We start from the raw sequence: 22,596 nt of genomic DNA on the forward strand, positions 1-22,596 counted from the left end.
GATCTATTAACTATAACAGGAGCTGGGTAATGGTGGGTTGGCTAGGAAGAAGCAGAGAATTGTAAGGAATGTCAGGAGAGTAGTCTTCTGGAACCTAGAGGCTACATACATGTCTCCCTCAATGTCCATCGAGTGCTCTCTATCGAAAAAGTGTTCAAGTCAGCTGATAAAGGAAAAGCAAAACAAACAAAGCAAAATAAACCAAGGGCCAAGATCCATTTTCACAGGCTGTATTATATGGGGTCTCCAGAGAGACAGAACCCATCGAGTATATGGATATATATAAGAGGAGATGTAGAATAGGAACTGGCTCTCCTGGTTATGGGAGCCAAGAAGTCCTATGAGCTGCCATCTGTATGCTGGAGAACCAGGAGAGCCAGTGGTGCAAGCCCTAGAGCCCGAAGGCCTGAGAACCAGGTACTCTGGTATCCAAGGGGAGGACATGGGCACCCCGTTCCAACACAGAGACAGAGCTCGCCCTTCCTTTGACTCTGTTCTATTGGAGCCATCAGAGGATTAGGTGATGCCTGCCCATGTTGGCGAGGGTGATCTTCTTTACTCAGTCTCCTCAATCAAATGCTAATCTTCTCCAGAAACACCCTCCCAGACACACCAGAGATAACATTTACCAGCTATCTGGATGTCCCTGAGCCCAGTCAAAGTGACACATAAAATTAAGCATGGAACAGACCAAGTAAAAAGACTGAATTTAGAGCTGAGAGGAAATATATTTAGAATTGGTAGGGAGATCAAGTAAAAGTGACTGTGTGCCCTGGAAGCATCGGTGGAGCAGAAAACAGCAGAAGTTAGAGGAGAAACCAGGAACCCACAAGCACACAGAACTGGAAATCCACTTTGCAGAGAAAGACCCACAAGGCAGGGGCCCATCTGCCTTCTGCGTGCCCCCCAGCACCTGACACAGGACCTGCCTCAGGCCAGGCATCCAAACAGCATTCATGGAGTGAATTCAAGGAACGAATTTTAATTCCCTCAGCAGAAATTCAGAGTGAAGACAGGGAACTTCCTGTCTTCCAATAGGAGGGATTGCTAGTTAGCTAAATACTCAAGGTCACATTGACTTTGTATGTGACTTTGACTTGCAGCACTTGTGTGCGTATGCACGTGTGTAGAAAGAGGAAGGGCTTTGGGTGTATCAATTAAAACATAAGTCTGCTATCTTTAAGTAATGTATTTTTAAGTTTTTTTTTTTTAGTTTTATGTTTTTACGATGAATATATATGATTTTATAATTTTAAAAAATATTACTCAGTGAATTAATAAAAGATACCACAGCCTAAGTGACAAGTGAGCGATGAGCAGATGCGATATTGATCCTCAGGTCACCAGCTTTGGCCCTAAAGTGACTTTCACTCCTCAAATCCCAAGCCTGGACAGCTGCCATAATCCCCAAGAAGACGTAAGCATAACGAATGCATCATGCTTCTTGAGTGGTGTGTGTCCCAGGGGCTGTCCCTCCAACAAGGAAAAGCATAGCATCTGGTTTTGGAATCCAATCACCTGCTCATACCTTCCCCATTCCTGGACCATATTTCACAGTAATAACCCCAACCAGCCTCCCATGTAAGTGGTTCTGCCAGCTGCTACCTGGAGTGGAGCTCGGACACCCAAATTTATTTTCCAGGAGGAGGCCCTGGTGAGCTTTGAGAACATTCACCAAAATGATAGTTATTTTCTCAGTAATTCTATCCAAAAAACAACATCCCCACTCTGGCTTCTGTTATAGCCCAGCACGGAGAGTGTGATGATGGATGCCATGGGATGAGAAATTCAGGCAGTGACTGGGAAGCATGACGCCCCCACCCACTGGGCACCAGAGGAGGGGCTGGGAAGCCCAGTGCATGCTCTGTGCAGCAGGGCACTCCACCACCACAAACCCACCCCACGTCTCACTTCCCCCTCCCCACAGTGCTCTCCCACCCCCAGAGAGATACAAGTGGACCAGTGTGAGAACACTGTGGTGTTGATAAAGCCTGAGGAGCTTGGATCTCAGAGGCCAGATCTACCAATGCCCAAAATCACAGAGTGGGGTGGAGGCCCTGTTATCCACACAGGGTAAGGGAGCTGAGGTTCCTTCCAGAATCTGCTTAAAATAGAGCTGGATGGGAAGGGGGAAAGGATGCTTTTTTAAGCATAGAAGGGGCCCACATATCCAAGGAGGAGGAAGATGGAGAATCTGCTACCCAATGGGGTAAAATAAACAGCATCCTGGATGAAAACAAATATGGGGATAATTATCAGTTCCAGATAAACAGCCAGATGCTCACGAGGGCTACCATCCCTGGTATAATAAGTCTGCTTTTCTTGTCTCTCTCTCTCTCTCTCTCTCTCTCTGTGTGTGTGTGTGTGTGTGTCTTTTAAGAAGCAAAATATCCCATATCAACATGTGAGTGATTGCACCTCATCCATGCATGCTCCTGAGAAGGATACTTCATCCCAGGTCAGAACCCAGAGGTTGCCTACACCCCGGGCTGTCTGACTGTAATACAGCCCCATCAGGTGGCATCTGTCACCCATGTCCCCGGCACGGGAAAGTGTCCACAGGTCACGTGCAAGCTCTTGTGGCTTGCAGAGGTTTCTGGTTTCCCTCGGAAGAGCCAATGCTGTGGCACCCTGGACACTCCAAGCTCACCGGGTAGCAATGTTCGTGCATCCTCTGCCTCACTGCAAGTCCCCAGCACTCCCTGTGTCCTCGTCATAGAAACTGAGCGCCAATGCCATTTATCATTGCACTCGAGCTGGTATTTCCATACAGCAGAGCTAAGGCAATAACGAAATACATATTATGCCAATGTCCCCATCCACGTGAGAGAATAAAAAATGGAGTGGCCCGTGTGTGTCAGGCAAAACGGAAGGGAGCAGATTTCTCTGTGGAAATGACAACTCTTCCTTCTTGTCTCATATGCAAATTGTGTCTTGCCACCAGGGTATATTCTGTTATACTCATTTACCTGCCAGCCTGGCCTGAGGTGATTTCTGCTTGGCTCTTGCTGTGGGGCACTACATGAGGCCAGGAGGAACTGTTATGTGGGGAAGACACACTTGCTGATTGAATGATTGATGGAAAGTTTTTGTTCAGTAATAAAGATCGGTACAGGGAAATATAAAACTGGGCATGAAATCGGCTGCTTCAGCATGTTCAGAGGTGGTTGGAGGCAGTGTGAGCTGTGGGAGACGGGGAGCCTGCTGGAAACGGTGAGACTCTATCCAGGTCTTAGAGGATGAGCAAGACTGTGTTGGGAACAGCAGGTCGTCTTGTGCCTTCCCAGCTTCGTTTTCCTAATGCATGATGAGAAAAGGCATTTTACATTGGGACTCACCACACACGTGCACACACACACGCACGCATGCACGCACATTGTTTAAATGAAGATTTCATTAAAAAGATGTTAACTTTGTTGCAAGAATATACCCTGCTATCCTTTTATACTATTCCATGTATCTAAAACAGTGATAGATGAGATCCTTTAAATTGATCCTAAGAGCTGACCCATGGCTTAGACCTAAAAGATAAAACATCCACTGAATTTGGACCTAGAATATTCTACAGTTTAGACACAAGTCAGGTCTGGCCATTTTTTTCCTCCCTCCTTTTGTGGATTATCACTGTCCCAAGCTTTCTAAGACCATTCGGGTAGGAGGCATCACAAGGGCATAGATCCAGATTTTGAAGCACTCACTGCTGATTCGTTGCATGTGCACCTGGTTTATTGCATCTGCCTGATACCTCTCAAAGCTGCTGGCCCCCTGGGGGCAGAAGACATCTCCTGTCCTAGGGTGTCCAAGACACAGGTGGCCTCTCTGGTCTGGCTGAAGCAAGATGAGAGGAGCTCTTTGCCTTGCCTTAAGGGGAAAATAGCTCCAGGCTGTCCCTGGATGATGAGCTTCCATTCAGGGCCATCGTGCAGGACATCCGCTCTCTCAGGCCACTGTCCAGTACAGTAGAGAACCACTGAGGCTTTAGTGAGAGTAACCAGTGCACCTCCTCTCTCTTCCAGATGTAATGAGGATCCATCTGACAGGAGCACTGGCAGGTGCCACATTAGACCAGAAGAGACCGGAGTAAACAGCTTGATTGTACATGTGATTGCTTGAGACATTGCCTTCCAGGTTGTCTAGAAAGGAATTGCTAATTGACAGCTAAAACTAGATAGGAAAAATCAATGTTGGAAATGTTGGTGCAATTAATTAAGGCTTCATGAGAAAACAGGGCTGTACATCATTGGTGTTGGAACCTTTACCACCTACTACATCAGAAACTGGCTTCTAACCCAAATCTGATAGCCTGAGACAGACTAGGCTCCATAGCGCTGGGCTGGGGCAAATGCCAAGGGCAGGTTGACATCACCATGTGGAAGCCTATGGTGTGCAGAGATGCTTTACTTCCCACTGCCTTTGTCCCTTGGCAGGACACAGCAAGTGGGACTCCGCTGGGTCGCGTGACCACACAGAGCTAATCACCACTGCCAATTTGATAGAATGTAGTGATTGGCTAGACTTGGGTCAGATTCCCACCCTGGAGGGCATTGATAGTCACTGTGATGTGGGGGTGGTCTGACCATGGAAAATCAGATTAGTCCCAGAATCAGGGCATAGGAATCCAGGGAAGAAAAAAAATAAATCATTCCAATTACACGGGGTATGGCATACCTGCAAATACCCCAAATTCTCAGGACTGCCTTCTAATCCTTAGAATCTATTTTCCAGATATACATGCTAGACTAAAATATAATATCGTCATTAGATTTAAAAAACTCTTTATTTATTCTATCCTGTGCTTTAGGAAGGAAATTGACATATGTTCACACACAGAGACAAATAGTGCTTCTTTTTCCCTTCATCTCTCTCTCTCTCTCTGTCTCTCTCTCTCTCTCTTTCACACACACACACACACACCACAAACCACACACTAGCAATTTGAGAAAAGCATATATTTTCCAAAACCAGACACTCTCCCAAGTTCTGATTCTGGTCTCTGGGGACACACTTTATTCAGGAAGTGCTGTGTAACCAACATATGACTCCCTCCCTCTTAACTCTGTTTCTGAAATGCCTAATATGATTAGGAGTTTATAAGAAAAGATTTTTCCCAAGCCTCCCACACTAATGGACCTTTCAGAATGTTAATTGCCCCAAGTTGACGTGTGTCCTTGAATTGAGGGTTTTTTCCCCCATTATTTTACAATGCCTGTCATTTTTTTGGTAGACAATAATTAGTTCAAAGAGACAAACTTCTGGCAAGCATGCAACTCACAACTGAGTCATCGCTTCCACCGACAGCCTGTCCGCCAAGTGCCGCTGTTTCCAGGAAGGCAAACTTCCCTCATCTGGTTCCAAAATGAGCTCATTCCTGGCCCACTTTAAGGATGCCTGTCTCTCTCTGGCTCCACGTTGCTTTCCTGGATGGAACTGATGATCACAGCACTGGTGGCCAGGTGGAGAAATCTGGACCATATACACGGAGGGTGAAGGTGTTGGGAATTCGAGTTCTTCCAGGTTCCCTAAGCAAAAAATAATTACACCCAATCGAGGACAGCATTGAGAGTGAAGGGGAGCACTGTTAACATCCTCTCAGGCCAGCAGGCATGTTTCAGGACCAGATGTGTGCACATCCTGCTCTGCAGCATTTCGGAACCCCATTGCTTTCACTCTTATTATCCATTCTCTTTGGAAGCTCCTCCTCTCTCTATGACTATGTCCCATCTGGGCCAAATGCCACTTCTTCTGTGAAGACTTCCTGTCCCTGGTTGGCGTGAGTCCAGTGGTGTTGGTCTTCAACTTGCCTAACACTTTGCTTTCATTTTATTGATATTAGAGTTGACTTTGTAGACTGATCCCTTTTGTGTTGAATGCTAGAAACCCAACTCAAACCAGCTTAATAATAATAATAAAAAAAATAACGACATTAAATGGCTCATATGACTGAGAACCTTTGAGTACTGGTTTACGCACTGCTTAATCAAGGGACTCAAAGATTGGAATCTCTTTCCTTAACTCTTGGCTCTGTCTTTCTATGCTTTGGCTTCACTTTCAGAATCTCTCCTTTGGAAAATTGAGGCTGTGGCACCACTAGGACTTCATGCCCACTGAGTAGCAGCTGTCGCCTTTGGATGAGACACACATTCCCTTCCTCACTGCAGTCCCCACTTCTCCTGCTGGGGAACCTAGAGGAAGGATGCTACACAGGAAGATAAAAAGATGACAGGGAGGCAAAGAGAGCAGATATGAACTACCCCAGTCTATCTTCTGCTGAAATCATGGCCTCTTGGGCTGGAAGGAGTTTGACGAGAAGCAGGCAAGCATATGTCTAGCTGGCCTAAATGTGAGGTTCCCTCCATGAGCAACTGTGCTCATTCCTTAGGGACCCCTCTTCTCTCTCCACCTGACTGGGGGAAGTAGTTGTCATTGGACAGCTCCCTCTTTTGAAGTTAGCAGATGGCAGCGGAATAAAGTTTTCTATTAATGCTAATATTCTGCTCTTACCCACTCTCTGGTAATTTCCTTTGCCAGAAAAGAAGGCAAGAGGCACATCCAAATTCAGCACAATGTGCTTATGAGGCTATTCTCACCGAACAATCAGCATCTGTGGCAGAGAAGTCTTTATGTCATTATACCTTTTGGGTTGTCTCTTTGTGAACAGCATGGCTCCCAAGGCTTCTCGAGCCAGTGCAATCTGTGTGTGTGTGCACGCGCGCATGCGCCCATGTGCAGGCGTGTGTTTTTCCTTCTTGTAACTTCACCTTCTCTGACCACAACTAAGAGCTCTTCCTACAAAACTGCAGAAAAGGTGAAAGGTCATGTTTGGATTACTTGAGTTGTTAGAAAAATGGTCATTTCTCTCTCATTATACATTTTAATTTCCTGAAATCCACTTAGTGGATGTGTTTAGGACTTAAATGTCATATTCTGGTCATTAACACATGACCTTTAGCCACTGGCACAAAGAAGAGGTATCCGTCTGTTTCACCACTTCCAAATTTGATCTCTGTCATCTTCCTTTTCTTTGTCCTTGTGGGTGTGTGCCACCTCCCACCGTCTTTATGAACTGATTTCACTGTAATTTTAGCAGTACTTCTGAAGAAAGTGAAATAAAGCAACACCAAATAAGTAATTGTGTTTAACCAGAACCTGTGCAAACTTTCTGTTTGGACATAAGGATGAGAGAGATGGAGAGCACAATTATATTGACAGCTCAGTGCTGCCCAGATGAGTGGAGGTCTTTCTCTGGTCCTAGGAGAGAACTGCCCTCATCAGGTGGTCTAGTGAGGTGTGTCCAAGCACCTACTCGTTGGGTGACCTTAAACAAGTTACTTAACTTGTCTAGATTTCAGTTTCTCCATCTGTAAGATGAGGATGATCATAGTGTTTTCTACCAAATTGGACCACTGCAGGGATTAAATGAGTTAACAAATGAGAACAATGCCTGTGGTATACTGGCATGAGTAAATGTAATTTTTGTCGTTATTACTACTATTGTTGTTATTCAGGTGGAGTAAGGGTCCCAACCACACAGACTTAAGGGCACTCACTCTGCTTGTTATCAGCTACAAAGCAGTTTTGCCAAGATAGGGAAGACCAAGCTGGGGTTTGGATTATCCTAATTGCTCTTTCTTCTTGCCCCGTCCATTAATTCCTGACCCTCAGGACATGAATTAGGGGAGCGGTGTCTCTGTTTAACTTTATGGCCTTGTTTTCCTTGGTTGGCGTCACACCATTAAGCCAAATGCACATCTTGGCCTTTAGAAATTCAGCATACCAGAACTTTAATATCTCTGCAGATGGATGGGGGCAAGAACGGTCGAGAAGATGGCTTGGAGTGAGGCTTCCTTGCCATTAACTCAGGAAGAAAAATGACACAAGTCAATCGCCACCAGTCGAAAGGGCCATTAGCATTTCCTTTATCTTAGAAGTTTGTCAGGCACTTCCTTAGCTTCGCTCCCTTTGGCCTGCTAGGTATTTTGTATGTGACATCCTTGCAAGTCTTACCCAGTTGTCTGGAACCAGACCAAGGAGTGACTACCGAAAAAGTGCCATTGGACTTAAAAGAGAACAGTGATCAGATTGGTTCAAATAGTTCATTTGACATTTAAGACCCAATGGTTTGAACTCCTGCCACAATGTTGCTACTGAAGTTGGGAGGCCTTTTGCTAAATGTCAACTTACTTAAGTCTCAAATTTTAATTCAAAAAAATATTTTTAACATCTACTATGAGCTTTTATTTAACATATCCTTTTTTTCATCCATTCATCCTTCTATGCACCCATCCATCCACCCATCCATCCACCCATCATTTCACACAAAGTGCCTCAGTTAAGAGAAGCAGAGAATATTTAGAAAAATAAATGGTGCTTAGACGAAGCTCAGGACATAGGAGGTGGTGAGGAATAGCAGGGATGAAATGGACCTCGTGCTGCCAAATCAAATGGTGTTGAGCTAAGTCGCTACCACATATATGTCAAGATGCCAGGGTAAGGCATGGGGAACTGGTGGGGGTGGGGACACACAGGACATGCTTATCCCATGTAAAGTAAACATAGTGTGAACAAGCAACCCACACCACTTTTGCTGCAGCCTATAGGCCACGTTGAGTCAGGGAAAAGCTCTAAAAGGGGGAAGTGACATAGTCATGCTTTTTGTACTCTTCAAGTGGCTCTCTGTATTGGCACCAATGCTGCTGTCCAGCAATGCAAAGCTGATGCTGAAATGCAGTAAGACACACACAGTACAACTCTGATCTCTGTGCGCATCTGAAGGTAGTGACCAGAATACCTTCTCAATTCCTTCCCAATTCCATCCTGTTTGCTATTACCAATTCCATCCTGACCTTCCCAATTCCATCCTGTTTGTTATCACCGGTTTCAAGATGGATTGATTTTCCAGGTATACAGTCCCTTAGGAGCTCTTCAGTAAGAGACCCATAGGAGATGAGAGTTTGCCCTCAGGATAATTCCAGAGATAAGCTGCTTTAGAAATGGCAGGTGGGTCTGTAGCAAACAGGAGTGCTGAAGAGGCATGGGAAAGTATTGGGAGAAAGAGTGTTTCCTTATGAAACTAAAAAAACTTCATTTTTCTGTTTTTGTTTTTTCCTTAACAAAAAAAAAAGCCTGGCATTGATAAAAGATTCTTGAGGCATCTGAGTGTCTCTGTGGGTTAAGCGTCTGACTCTTGATTTCAGCTCAGGTCATGATCTTGAGGTTGTGGGATTGAGCTCCATGTTGGGCTCAGCCCAAAGTCTGTTTGTGGCTCTTTCTTCTTCTCTCTCTGTCCCTTCCCCTGCTCATAGTCTCTCAATAAATAAATAAAATCTAAAAAAAAAAAAGATTCGTGAGTGGCATGAAGTTCAGATTTTGAAGAGATACAGGGAACCACAATAGATTGGTTACAAATTAATTTGCCTCTAGAACCCAAATAACCTTGGTTTAAACAGTGGTATTTTTTTCCTGTAATAAGAAATCCAGAGCCAGGCCATCTGTAGCTGGTGCAGCTTGCAGTGGGTGAGCAGACACAAGCTTTTTCCTCATGGTCCAAGGATATTTGAAAGCTGTCATGTCCAAAGCAAGAAGAAGGAGGGAAGTGAGAGAAAGAATATCTAGATCAACAAGGCCAACAGCCTCTCAGAAACCCCAGGACTCTCCCATTCTGCATTTCGGTGGCCAGATTTATGTCACACCATCACACCAGGCTGCAGGGAAGTGTGGAGAATGAAGGTTCTCTCTCTTCAATCTTCTACAAAGAAACCAAAGATGAAGGTGGTTCAGAATGGGTGTTGAGAGAATGAGTTTTTGTTCTCTTCCATAAATCTCAAGAAGGAAGTTGTAGAGCCCAAGAAATAGACAGAGTCCTTCAGCCATTCTAAATGCCATTCACTTGCCAGTTATTTGGAGCTTAACCACCCTTTAAGGCAGAGACAGCGATATGACTTCTCATTGGCCAGAAACACCTCACAGGAAAATGTCTTTGACCTGCCAGCCTTATTCTGTGCCTTTTTGTTGTTGTTGTTAATTTTTTAATTAGTTGTGCATATGGCACACAAAGAAAATTTGCCATTTCTTTAAAAAAAATTGGAAAGTCTGACCCTTCCGGCCCCACCTGCCCCTGTGGCAGCAAATCACCAGGAACTGAAGATCAGTTGTCCCTTGCAATGGGGTTCCCCACTCAACAGCCTCAACATCCCCCTTGTCTCTCACACCCAGAATGCTCAATACATGGCACACCTGGTCCCAGAAAACCTATAGATATGTGACCTCTTCTCAGATCATTTATCAACAATATTTAACCTCCTATTACATCCCAGGCTTACTGTGCTAAGCCCTGAAAATGCAGAGATGAAGGGAATTCTATCCTTCCCTCAAAACAGAGTCAACCACAGACAAATGTATCAAATAGTACATTCCGATACAGCAATGTGTGTCTCATACAGAAATGATTGCAGAGCCTGAAGAGGAGGGTCTGGACAAAATATGTTGGTCAGGGGGCAATTCTCAGGGTAAGGGATGCCTCTAATGAGCAGAAACGGTCCAAGCAGAGAAGTGAGGGCCTCTAGTCCAGGTATAGGGAAGGAAAAGATCACGGCATGTTCAGGAGACTATAAGCATTTCCTAACCAACTAACAATTATTTAATTTTGTGAACACTTAATGGCTCAGGCATGAGTTTGAAACTTCTTACTTAGGGAGACTGGGTGGCTTAGTGGTTGAGCATCTTCCTTTGGCTCAGGTCCTAATCTTAGGGTCCTGGGATCATGTTCCGTATCAGGCTCCCTGCAGGGAGCCTCTGCCTGTGTTTCTGCCTCTCTCTGTGTGTCTCTCATGAATAAATAAATAAAATATAAAAATAAAATAAAACTTTTCTCACTGGTTATAAATACCTGATTGAACCCCTAGTTGCCCAGTGCTCTTCTGTTCACTTGTCTCCGTTTTGCAACACTAGATTGTCCCTTGAGTACAAGCTCCACAGGGGAAGGGACTATATTACTCACTTTGTGTTTTCCAATACCCTAAAACAGGCTAGGTTGATGAGGGGCTAGGTTATAGTTACTACTGGGGTGTGGCTGCTCAGCAGGACGTTTGAGCTGGGGGGGACATATTGACTACTTTGGGGAAGCAGCAAAGCCTGTGCCCTGGGGTGCGCCTCCTTCCAGATCTAGACAATTCTCTCATTGGGTAGAAGAGTCAACTCTATCTATACCTAAAGCCACAGTGCTGAGCATAGTATCGGGAGAAAACCCAGGGATGGGTTGTTGAATGAATCAATAAAGCTTTGTTGACTTAATCAATTAATAAATGAAAGAAAGGGGGAGATTGTTACTCCAAATGAAAGAAATGAGATTTCAGAAGCAATTTCCCTTATCCAGAGGTTGGCAAACTTTTTCTGTAGAGAGTCATGTAGTAAACAGCTTAGGTTTCTGTTGTTCCTACTCAATGGGGCTGTTACCTCACGAAAACAGCCAAAGATGGTACATAAATGATGGAGCATGGCTGTGTTTGAATAAATCTTTATTTATGAACGCCAGAATTTCAATATCACATTTCTTTCAAATGTCACAAAATATCTTCTTTTAATTTCAACCATCTAATAATGCAAAATTCATTGTCAGTTTCTAGGTGATACAAAAATAGGTAGCAGATTGGATTGGCCCTTTAGACTAGTTTATTGACTGACCACTGACCTAATCCACATACACATATTCTGAGCTCCTGGAGCTCAGCTGTGGAAGGCATTCACCTGTTGAGTGCAGTCATTCTGTCTTTCATTAACAAGAGCTAATATATATGGAGAAATCAATCTGTTTTAACTTAATCTAATGTGGTCATGAAAGGCTTCTCTCCTTTTATTATCTAATACAGAAGTGCAGGCAATAAAACTCTACACTGGCTCCATTAGGAAGCCAAAGAATTAAACAACTAGGCAATCAATGGAATAATTAAAAAGTTTTCCATTACGCTATGCAGGGCCCATCAAGAAAGGGTTTGGTTTCATAATTCAAATGCCCTCCGCAAATGTCATTACTTAGAGCCAAAGGCATCCACTCATACTGATGAGCAGGCAGGATCGAGCGGGTGTGGGGCTCACTCACTGGGCTAGAGAACTGATGAGCAGGTGGCAGTCCTGAGATGTTATCAAGCAATTTCATTGTTCACCAGAACTTTTACTTTTCACAGCCTCTGAAAATGAATCTGAACTCCCTTTCAAATTGTTCCTAAAAGGGATCTCACAGACCACGTTCTCCCGTGGTCTCTGATCACTGTCATTTCCTCCTTATATTCCTTTTTCCCCTTCTAGAATCATCCATGTGAGAACAGCAGGTGCCTGTCACCAGGACAACCCCATGCATGTGATTTTTTGTGATGTGTCTCAGCCCAGACTGTTGGCTCTGTGGTTGAGACAATATACAAATCCTAGCCCTCTGTTTTCTTCTGCAGACTCCTCCTCTGTATCTTCCCACGTGATACATATTTTTTCTGTGTTCCCTAATATAACACTTCTCAGTTTAAAACAAAACTCAAAATACCCTCTATACAGCTGAATTTTTACCAAAATGATAACCAGGCACCTTTTATTGGCTCATTCTACATAATAATACACTTCCTCTGCTTCGACCCAGCAGATTGTCCTCTGGCCAGTTCTTCTCTGGAGACTGTGGGGGAGATGGCCACTCAGCTGGGACCACCAGGGGAGGCTAACATGGAAGTTGGCATTGGAAGTGGATCATGTAGGAGGTAATAATAATAGTAGCAAGCATTTATATCACGTTTACTGCAAACCAGGTATGCTCAAATACTCTATTCAACAACCTTATGGGATGGTATTATTGTCTGCATTTACAGATGGGCAATTGAGGCTCAGTAAGGATTGTTCAAGTGAAAAAGAAGATGTGGAAGAAAATAAGATGCAGAGGTCATAATGTTCAGGGAGGAAAGAGAGGTTGGAGTACACACTTTGGGAACCTTGAATAGTGGAATGCTGGTTTATTTTTCCCAATTTTTCTCCTAACTCTTAGGTCATGAAATACCATTTTCTAAACCTCTGGTGGGCCATTTTCCCCATGTTACAACTGCTCAAACAACCTCATGTCTTTCTTTCTCCTTCAGAAAACACATCTCTTTTTATATTTATTCATGTATTAGCATGATTATTTGATTAATAAATAATTGCTAAATAACTAAAATAAAAAGCTTATTTTACAACTAAGTAAAATCTTATACATAAATTAATTTTCTTTCCATTCTACAATAGACCCCCACGTTTTTTGAAAGATTTTGTTTATTTATTTGTGAGAGAGAGGGAGAGGGAGAAGCAGACTCCCCGCTGAAAGTCTAACCTGGGGCTCGATCCCAGGACCCTGAGATCATCAAAGGCGGACACTTAATTGACTGAGCCACCCAGGTGCCCCTAGACTTCACTTTTTAATAGGAGCTTTCACAGATATTAGAAAGGCTTCCTAATTCCCAAGATTATACCCCAACTCATCTATGTTTTTCACTAGTAGTTTGATGAGAAGAGGGAGGATGACTGTACCTAACACATATTGAGCTCTTACTCTACACTAAGCAGTATTCCATTTGCTCTCCATAATACCTCTGCAAAGTAAGTTGTTTGTTTGTTTGTTTTTGCAAAGTAAGTTGTATGCATTCCATTCTACAGAGAAGGAACTATGGCTTAAACTTTCAAAGAGACTTGGCCAAGTTTACAGTGCTGAGTCATGGAACCAGGACCCTGAGACAATTTGACTCCAAAGTCTAGGCTGTCTTATTGATTCTACCTATTTATTTTTCAAATCACCATCAAAGGAGTATGATTTCCATAATTAAATGTCCCTTGGTCTCTTCCCTCCTTATATTGGCTCCACTCCCCCCTGCAATGCCTCTGCTGTTCCTAACTAAGCCCGAAGTCCTCTGGAAACACTAGGCTCCCCCCCCGCCCCCCTGCTGCCCCTTGCTTATAGGCAGGCCATGCAAACAGACTGTATTCATTGGTGCTGCAGAAAACTCTTTCAGATCAGGGCAATAGTGATAGCCACAGCGGGAACAGAGACTAAACTTCCCGTATCCTCCAGATAGAATTATTCTGTTTCCAGCAATGTCCCTCATAACCCATGGCCATTGTTTTCAGAGTGCTCTCTGGACATAGCACCACAAGGTGCTATGGAAGTAAAAATTCTCAGGTCCCAGAACGGCCCAGTCAGAAACTCTGGGGTTGGGGCTGAGCAGTCCGTTTTCACAAGCCTTCCAGGTGATTCTGATGTTGCTAACCATTGACCTATAATATCTTCACAAGTGAGAGATTAAAATAACAGCCTACCTGAAAGCATGCTATGGGTTGCTCCTTCACAAAAGTATCTGTAAGCAAGGTCAAAGATGGCAGCCTTGGGGAATCATACTCTGATGACGTCAGATGCACTATCACCTCAGGCTGGGATCTGCCTCTGCTTCCGTATGAGCAAGGTGAGTCCCTGCATTGATCAGACTACATTAAAATGGGTGCTATAATGAATTCCTTGCACACACAGACATGACATTTGCAGGCAAGTCACTAAGCACGCATGTCTTGATAATGTTCATTCATTTCAAATGGATTCTCCTCTCATTTATCATCTCGTAAGAAGGACCTTGGCTAATGAGGACTGGAGCTGGCTGGGAAAGAGAAGATGCGAGGGAACAAAGCAAGTGCTTTGCAGTGTTAATAGCAGCCCTGAAAACCAACAGGGTCAGATAATTGCCTCCCAATGTGATCTTTCCTCTGAGGCTTGGGTTATTTTCAGCATCACCAGGCATCTACAGGGGCTCTAGGTCTGTAGAATTTCTAGATGCTGTTGCCTGGCCAGGCTGAATTTGGGCGGGTCCTGAGCAGATGTCTCAGACCCCGCTTGATTTTCCTGGCCTTGTCTGCGTGTAAGACTATGAGAAACAGCAGGGTAAATCTGACTGTCTTGTTTTCTCTCCTGTTTATACTCCATCGTGCTCTAAATAAGCTATAATTGTATGAGCTCTTGTTTGCAGAAAGGGAGCTAAACATAAAGAACACTGTCCCGAGATAGCAATTATTCTCTGGTCACTCATCTCCCTGCAGGGACCAAATTGTTTTGTAATTTCTCATTAGGCGTCAGCTAATTAAAAAACACACAATTAGTAATCATTTTAATTATAAGTTGCTCTCCCAGAAAGGACTTAAGATACAGTTAAAATGGAAGCAATCAGATACACAGATACCAGGGAAACACAAAAGAACTAAGGGCTCTCCCCCAGAAGTCATTACACAGATAGCAGGTTGCAGATAATTAATGAGAAAGCCGGTGTTTCTGCCCATTGGCTTTGCTTCTAAGAGGTGAGCACTTCTCTTTAAAATTCTGTGCTGATTTTAAAAATCAATAAATCATTATACTCTTGTGAAAAATAGAATAATTTATCATATCTGAAAATTAAAATGAGCAATGTTGGCTCTTTGCACATTTGGAGTCAGGAATGCATTTTCTAAATCTGTTATCAGAACGGTTCTGCTATCATATCAGGGACTCCGCTCATGTAAATTTTAGGAAATAAATACTATTTCAGCATTGTAAAAAATAAAATAAGCTCAGGAATCTGACATTTGCATATAAATAGAAAATAACTCGGATCCCGACTACAAGAAGAAAAATGATTTCAACATTCTTATATAATTCCCAGTAAATTCGCCTTTACAAATGTCCTTGTCATGTTATTTTAAAATGAAGGTTAATTTTTGTAACTTCTTTTGAAGTGAAAATGAAACAAGGTCTTCCAAGAGACATCTGCATGATGCAGTTGAGCACAAGGGGATTCGTCTTTTTTCCCCCAACTTCCAGCCAAATGAAGAGAACATTAATGCTGATCATTTCCCATCTCACTTGGTTTTACCGATTACACCTGTATTCATAGATTTCCACCCTCATCGTCATTGAAATCTAGACATCCAAGATGCCAGGAATCCACTGCTCCCCCCCTTCCTTTAGGATAACTGTCCTTGTGCTTCTTTAAAACCTCTCTGTGGACTGGCATCTACGTCATCTCAAACATTTAAAGACTTTGAAGCAGAGAAAGATTTCTTAGTTTATCAATGTCAACACAATGGGACTGAAAGAGAAACGTGTTGAGCAAGCAGAGTTAATTATTTTGCAGTCAGGAGGCCATAACCCGGATGGTCTTGGTGGAGTTAAGAAGTGGGAAATTAGGGCAGAGTCTTCAGAGAGCTTAACCCCAGGCTGGGTGATGGCGAGGCAGGTCTCACGAGGTGGGACCTACTTGGGACTGGACACAGTCAATATATGTGGGATGCACCCCACGTGATGCCTCTCCGCTGTGAGCTCAGGCCACCTCACCCTGACCTGATCCTGGGCTGTAGAAATAAGGGCCAGACCAGGGCAGGGTCTTGCCACCAGATGGTCACTGTCCCTAGCTGTGCCTTTCAAGGGAGGTTTGCCACACTCACACATAACAACCTCAGAGCCTCTGGGCCTTTGAGATGCAATAAAGGGAAGGTGGTTCTACACTTGGTATGGATGTCTAGAGCACAGCACAGCATCTGTTTATGATGACAAAGGCATCATCTCCTCTGTGTCTGAGACCCACAATCTGTCCATCATGGGTCCTGTGGGTAGTCCTATCTGACAGGGACATGGAGCTATCCAGGGACACGCCTGGGTATCGTTCCTGGGGAATGCAAGTTTCTGTATGTCTCCATGAGCCTGGAACATCATGGAACATTCAGCATTGTTCAGATACCCGTTCTGGAGCTAAGCAGTCACTGGTGCTTGCCCTCAGGACTGTTTAACACAGGAAGAAATGGCTAGGACAGCTGAGGCATAGTCCCTTCTATCTCCTTCTATAAGTGATTTTTGTAGATCTTTCCATATCTCCATTTCAATTAATGCAGGACTTAAAGAAGGTGAGTATATCATGTATAAAGTGCAATGCATATCACATTTTTTGTTTTTCTTACTGCCATCCAGTCTGGCTCTGCTGCATCCAACTGGTTTGGCAGGAAGCAACCCTGGTAATTTTCGAGGGACGCTTTCTCCATCTGTCATGGAGCTTTCTAGATTCCTAGAGCTTGGTCAATCCAGAGTTGAGGAGATCCTTTAGTCCTCAATCTATCTGGGTGCCCCTGACCTATATCCATTGAATCCACTCAGAGACATCAGCTTCCCACCTTTAAGTCACACTGGGGATGGAGACATGAGACTCGCCTTGCCTGGAAAGGTTCTTGACTGCCTCCAGTTGATATTCTGGCTCTTTTGGGTGCCATATCTGAGTTAAGAGATGGAATGATCCACCATCCCCGTTTGCCTTCCTGCAGAAAGACAGAAAGCCTCAATTTCCAGGAATCCCTCAGTTGTGAGTAAACCAGGACAGCTGGTCAATCTAACCACAGCTCCTCCATCCTCCTCCTCCAAATTGGGTCACTTGCCTCAGAAAGCCTCTAATTGGTCCACTCCCTTCAACTGGGAAAATACAGCTACCCTGTCACCAGACACCCAGACTTATGAAAGTGCCCAACTTTCTTATCTATTCTCTGTGGTCCGGAAAATGCAGACCTCTAGAAAGAGAAACCCACAGCATGAGTTTTTTCCTTGAGAAGGGAGTAAAATCACATGTCCCAGCCTCTCAACATCAACCCTGTCCTAGAAAAAAAAAGGGGGAGGGGGGCTCAGTTATATTCTCGATCAAGTCATGTCAGCACTCAGAGGGTTCCCTGTAGAAGTGGTTTTCAGCTCTGGGTATATGTAGAATTATCTAGGGAACTTGAAAAATCTCCCATGCCCAGACTCTACTCCTAGTCAATTCAGTAAGAATCAGTGAGGTGTACCCTGGGCATCAATAGGGTTAAAAACTTCCACTTGTCGGGACTGGTGGACAGAAGTTTCTGTTTGACTTCAGTTATAAGAAATTCAATAAACAGATAAAAATGGACAGCAGTTTCTATGAACTATGATCCTTAAAGTCCCAACTACTGACCCATGGAGGTCAAGGCAATAAGCTCATGTAACACAAAAAGCCACCTGACCTGCTGAAATTCTGACAGTGGAAATCTCTCAATTCATGCCACTTTAGTGCTCCAATTCTGGGCTGACAAATCCTGCAGTCTCAAGATTTAGGGGACAGAAGGAAGCCCCCCTCTCCCATCTTCTCCTACAACCCAACTGAACTCCTATTATCAACATTAGTAGTAGTAGTATTGTTTTAATTTCCTGATCTCCCTCAAAACCTTGCTTACCAAACTATGACTTTCTTCTCTACAGAGTTTCTCAAAATTTAATTTTGGTTATGTCAGCTCTCAAGAGTACACAGGAGTGTGTATCTTTAAATATATATTTGATAGTAAATATAACAATTTACAACCACTTTCAAATGCTAACTCTGGACTCCATTGCAAATGCCATACTTTTACATTATTTTGACATATTTATAATTGCCTGGAAGAGTTTCTTAGCCAACTAACACTTTTATTGGGTCAGAAAATCTTGATGTGACCTAAATTTTATATACGGCTATTTATTTCTGTTGTTGATGCAAAATATCGGAATAATTTAAGATCTTGCTGAGTGGGAAAAATCAGAAGAGGTAAATGGCATGATTACTGCTTTTTTTTATTCTAAATAATTCAAAGAAGTTTGGATAAAATATATGACACAAAATAAAACTACCTGGGAAACGTTCAAGACCATCTATTATTTAAAACCCGTGTATGTGAACAAGAATATTAACAAGATTGGGCCAATCTGGGTCTGTCCAAATGTGGCCACTAATGAGAACAGGCTTCACAGGTGTTGAGTCTTGAATTAATAACTCGTCAGCCAGAAACTCTGGAGCAGACCCTCCTCTTCTGAGGGGGCGCATGGCTGGTGCCTGGACCAGTGAGGGCAGACCCCAGCTGGGACCCCTAATGTCCTTCCTCCTTGGCTTCTTTTATGGGTACCTAGGCTAAATAAATGTAATAATAATAAAAAAGAACATAAATTAGAATTTTAACCTTTTTTTTTATATCTTATTTCTTCCAATTCCGTTTGAAGCCTCTAAAGTGGAGGGGCTTCGGTGCTGGGTTGGCAGTGATCATCTAATGTTGCTTGCTGCTCTCAGGGAGCACGTCCAGGGAGATGGGCAGTGGCTGAGGCCAAGGGCTTCTCTGACACATCGCTCTGAGTAAGTTCACAGACAAAAGGGCTTAGCATTCGGGATTCCTCTTTGGCTTCTTCTCCAAGTTCTGTGGTTCCTTTGATGGCTTCCATTACAGAAACATCCTAAGGAAGGCAGATTGCAACTGATCTGCAAGTAATCTCACTGCATCAAGGGTCCTAACTTCCCAGGGTTGGCACTGACCGCCCCATGTCCTGGGAAACACCACAGTCTCAAGCATACCGCGTACTCGGTCCCCCAAGGTTTAGAAGACTGCCTGGTCAGCTTTCACGTGCCCAGACACCAGTAGGTAATGCTCCCTACATTCTGTTTTCTCCCTGGAGGTCTGGCAGGCCAAGAGAATGGAACGTGAGCCATCCGTAGCACGGAACCCAACCTGCTTTTCTGCACAGCCAAAATTCAAACCCGCAATGTGGTTTGAAAATATATGTGCTCATGGCTGCCGAGGTCCTTGAAGAAGATGTGGTCACCATTCTTCAAACGGAGAGACAAATTTTGAAATGAAATGCCACAGTTCTTTTGCTGCTTCCCTAACTGAAAATGAAAGCCCGCTCAATCTGAGCCACATCACAGAGAGATATCACCAGGACCTTTGTCAAGACAGGGGAGAACAGTAATTCAACCATCTTAACTTATTAGGGGGGAGACCCGGGATGTAATTCAACATTTGCCCCCATTCATTTTATGGCTCTCACAACCCGTAGCCGTATTACAGAGAAAAGGGAGGGTCTCCTCATCGCCCAATAGTTACATGAGGAAAGGTCTGGGGGACTTTTCCTGTTGCATTTTTCTCCTCCCTGGCCTCTGTTTCCAGACTGCTGGAGAGCACAGATCACCAGAGGCTTTCTGGATGCTTGAGGGGCCGGCGTGGGGTGGGGGATGCAATTCAGAGCAGCAATGATTCAGAGTTAACTCGCTGGGTGTCTGGAAAGGCCTGACGAAACGCAGCGCAGAAAATTAGCCTGTAAAACAGCTATAAAATCTGAGTCACGGCATCATAAAAATGCCAACTGACCAAGAACAATAGATATTGCAAGCAGCCAGGAACAGGGCCGGTTCCCATACGCACAGGCCTGGAAATACCCTTCCCTCTCAGAACCTCCTTGCCATGCTGTTAATGGAGCCAGCTCTGAAATAAACACCAGCGTATGGAAAAGGATGGATCCACCCTGGAAGGTGGAGGTGAGTGTTCACCCTGAAATGACGTTCTGTTCCTTTGCATGAAAAAAAATCTGCCAGGATGGAAAAACAAGAATCATCTAGACTGCTATTCCCCCAAATAGAAGCCGATTCTCGTTGGCCACCGTAGATATGTTCTATACAGTCGCTGCCAACATTGAATTAGCAAAACCTGAACTATTTTTTCTAGAGGAAATACAGATTTAAATTCCTGGGTGTCTCATCACATTTTCATCAAATGATAAAAATGACTTTTTTTATGCGTCTTTATGATTTTTTTAAAAGATTTTATTTATTCATGAGAGACAGAGACACAGGCAGAGGGAGAAGCAGGCTCCCCATGGGGAGCCCGATGCGGGACTCGATCCCAGAACTCCAGCATCATGTCCTGGGCCCAAGACAGATCCTAAACCACTGAGCCACCCAGGGATCCCCTGTGTCTTTATGATTAAAGGAGCTTTATTTAACCTACATTGTCAGTTCATTAATGCTTAACTCAGGACCAATGGTAGAACTAGTACTTGAGGGAGTTTATTTAAAGAAGCTTCTCTGGGAGGCACATGGCAGCCTTCTTGCGGCAGGAGCACAAGGCAGCTCTTCAGCACTAGCTTGGCAAGAAATCACCAACAGCACAGAAATGAAAAAAAAAAAACAAAACCCAACCAAAAAACAAAACAAAAAAAGCCCGTGGCAGTAAATAGATCATGGAAAGGACACTTGCTTATGGTCTGAGAGCTGAAACAAGAGGCAGAGAGTAGCCTTGTTCGCCCTGAACAGGCTTATCGGCCACTTAGGTATCTGCCCCCAGCTCTGCACATATTCGCGAATAACCGCGAATGTGCCACGAGTATTGATAATAAACTTCCCAAATCCACTGAATCGACTTATTTACCTCTGAGCAGTCAAAATGCCAATATTTTGGGAAGAAGGTGCAAAAGCACAAAAAAGGCATGTTGCACAGTGAGGGTGCATTCTTAGCCCCGGGGAGAGGGGACTCCCATCCCCACCCCCAGGTGTGGACCATGGTCACTTCTCCCCTACCTGCTCTCCCAGTATGTCCGGGCTGACTCTCCGCAAGCCAACTCCCTTGCCTGACACTGTGGAAGACATGCTCCGTCTGCTTCAATTTCTGGTTTGCACTGAGGGGAAAAAAGCAATCTATCATCTCTTAGGGGGGGAAAGTCACTTGGAAGAATCTATTTTTGTACATTCAAAACAGCACTGCTGGTTCTTGATGAATATCAAACAATGACAGTGGAAGGAAAAAAGGAAGGGAGGGAGGGTAGAAGGGAAAGAAGGAGGGAGGAGGGAAGAAAAAAGAAAGAGAGAGGAAGCCCTCAGAGGAGCCTGGAACCTCTGGACACCCCAGGTAGTCAATGGGAAAATTTGCTTGCTTCTTTTCATATATCAAAAAAGAAGCTGCAAGTGTAACTTTTCCCATAAAAGTCCATTGAAGGGGTGCCCTGGGTGGCTCAGGCAGTTAAGCATCTGACTCTTGGTTCAGTTCAGGTCGTGATCTCAGGGTCGTAGGATCCGTCTGCTTGAGATTCTCTCTCCCCTCTCCCTCTGTCCCCTCCCCCCATTCTCACTCATGCTCTCTCTCTCTCTCTCTCTTTCTAAAATAAATAACTAAATAAAATCTTTTAAAAAATATTCATTGAAGTCACAGTAATGTAAGCATAGGGTGTGAACATTTCCTTGGAGTTTCATGACATTATTTTGTGGCTAAAATAGCTTTTTGAGATATTACCATTTTTCATGATCCTGATCTCATTTTCCTGTCCAGTAGAGTCAGCCCTTTGTTCATGGTCTCCTGGAAGTCAGGGGGTCAAGTGGAAAACGGAATCACTCTATCCCTTCTGGGGGCACTTGATTTATATACCAAGCTGGTCCTTAGGGGCTGATGATAGCAAACACATATATAGCACATGCCATATGCTAGGCACTGTTCTAAGTTCTTCATATTCTTGATTTATTTAACGAACATGGTAGTTCTGGCATCATCCCTCTGTTACAGAACAGGAAAATAAAGCACATGGAGGTTAATGATGTTGCCCAGGTGTGCACAGCTGGGAAGTGATAGAGCCAGGATTTGAACCCACACCATCTGGCTCCTGAGTCACACTGCACACACGACACACACCTCTCTCCTGCCCACTGCAGGGTCACAGTTCTGTGATGCCCCACTACACTAATGTGCTTTTCCAAAAACTTAAGTAGAGTAACTAAACTACCATGATAGCTACTA

At 44.0% G+C, this 22,596-nt stretch overlaps 2 long non-coding RNA genes across 3 annotated transcripts in view; one reads left to right on the forward strand and one right to left on the reverse strand.

Annotated features, from left to right (window-relative positions):
• The window catches only part of LOC140619165 (uncharacterized), a 165,443-nt gene extending 143,963 nt beyond the window's left edge, over positions 1–21,480 (reverse strand). Inside the window, exon 1 of the long non-coding RNA XR_012019095.1 lies at positions 21,390–21,480. This is a non-coding gene — a long non-coding RNA (uncharacterized lncRNA). The remainder of the gene's footprint in view (positions 1–21,389) is intronic.
• LOC140619167 (uncharacterized) overlaps positions 19,965–22,596 on the forward strand; it is a 28,424-nt gene continuing 25,792 nt past the window's right edge. Inside the window, exon 1 of one of the 2 annotated variants that reach the window (XR_012019098.1) lies at positions 19,965–20,351. This is a non-coding gene — a long non-coding RNA (uncharacterized lncRNA). The remainder of the gene's footprint in view (positions 20,352–22,596) is intronic. The other variant, XR_012019099.1, reaches the window with a different exon arrangement.

This window comes from Canis lupus, chromosome 27 (genome assembly GCF_048164855.1).
Source record: "Canis lupus baileyi chromosome 27, mCanLup2.hap1, whole genome shotgun sequence".
Taxonomy (NCBI): Eukaryota; Metazoa; Chordata; class Mammalia; order Carnivora; family Canidae; genus Canis; species Canis lupus.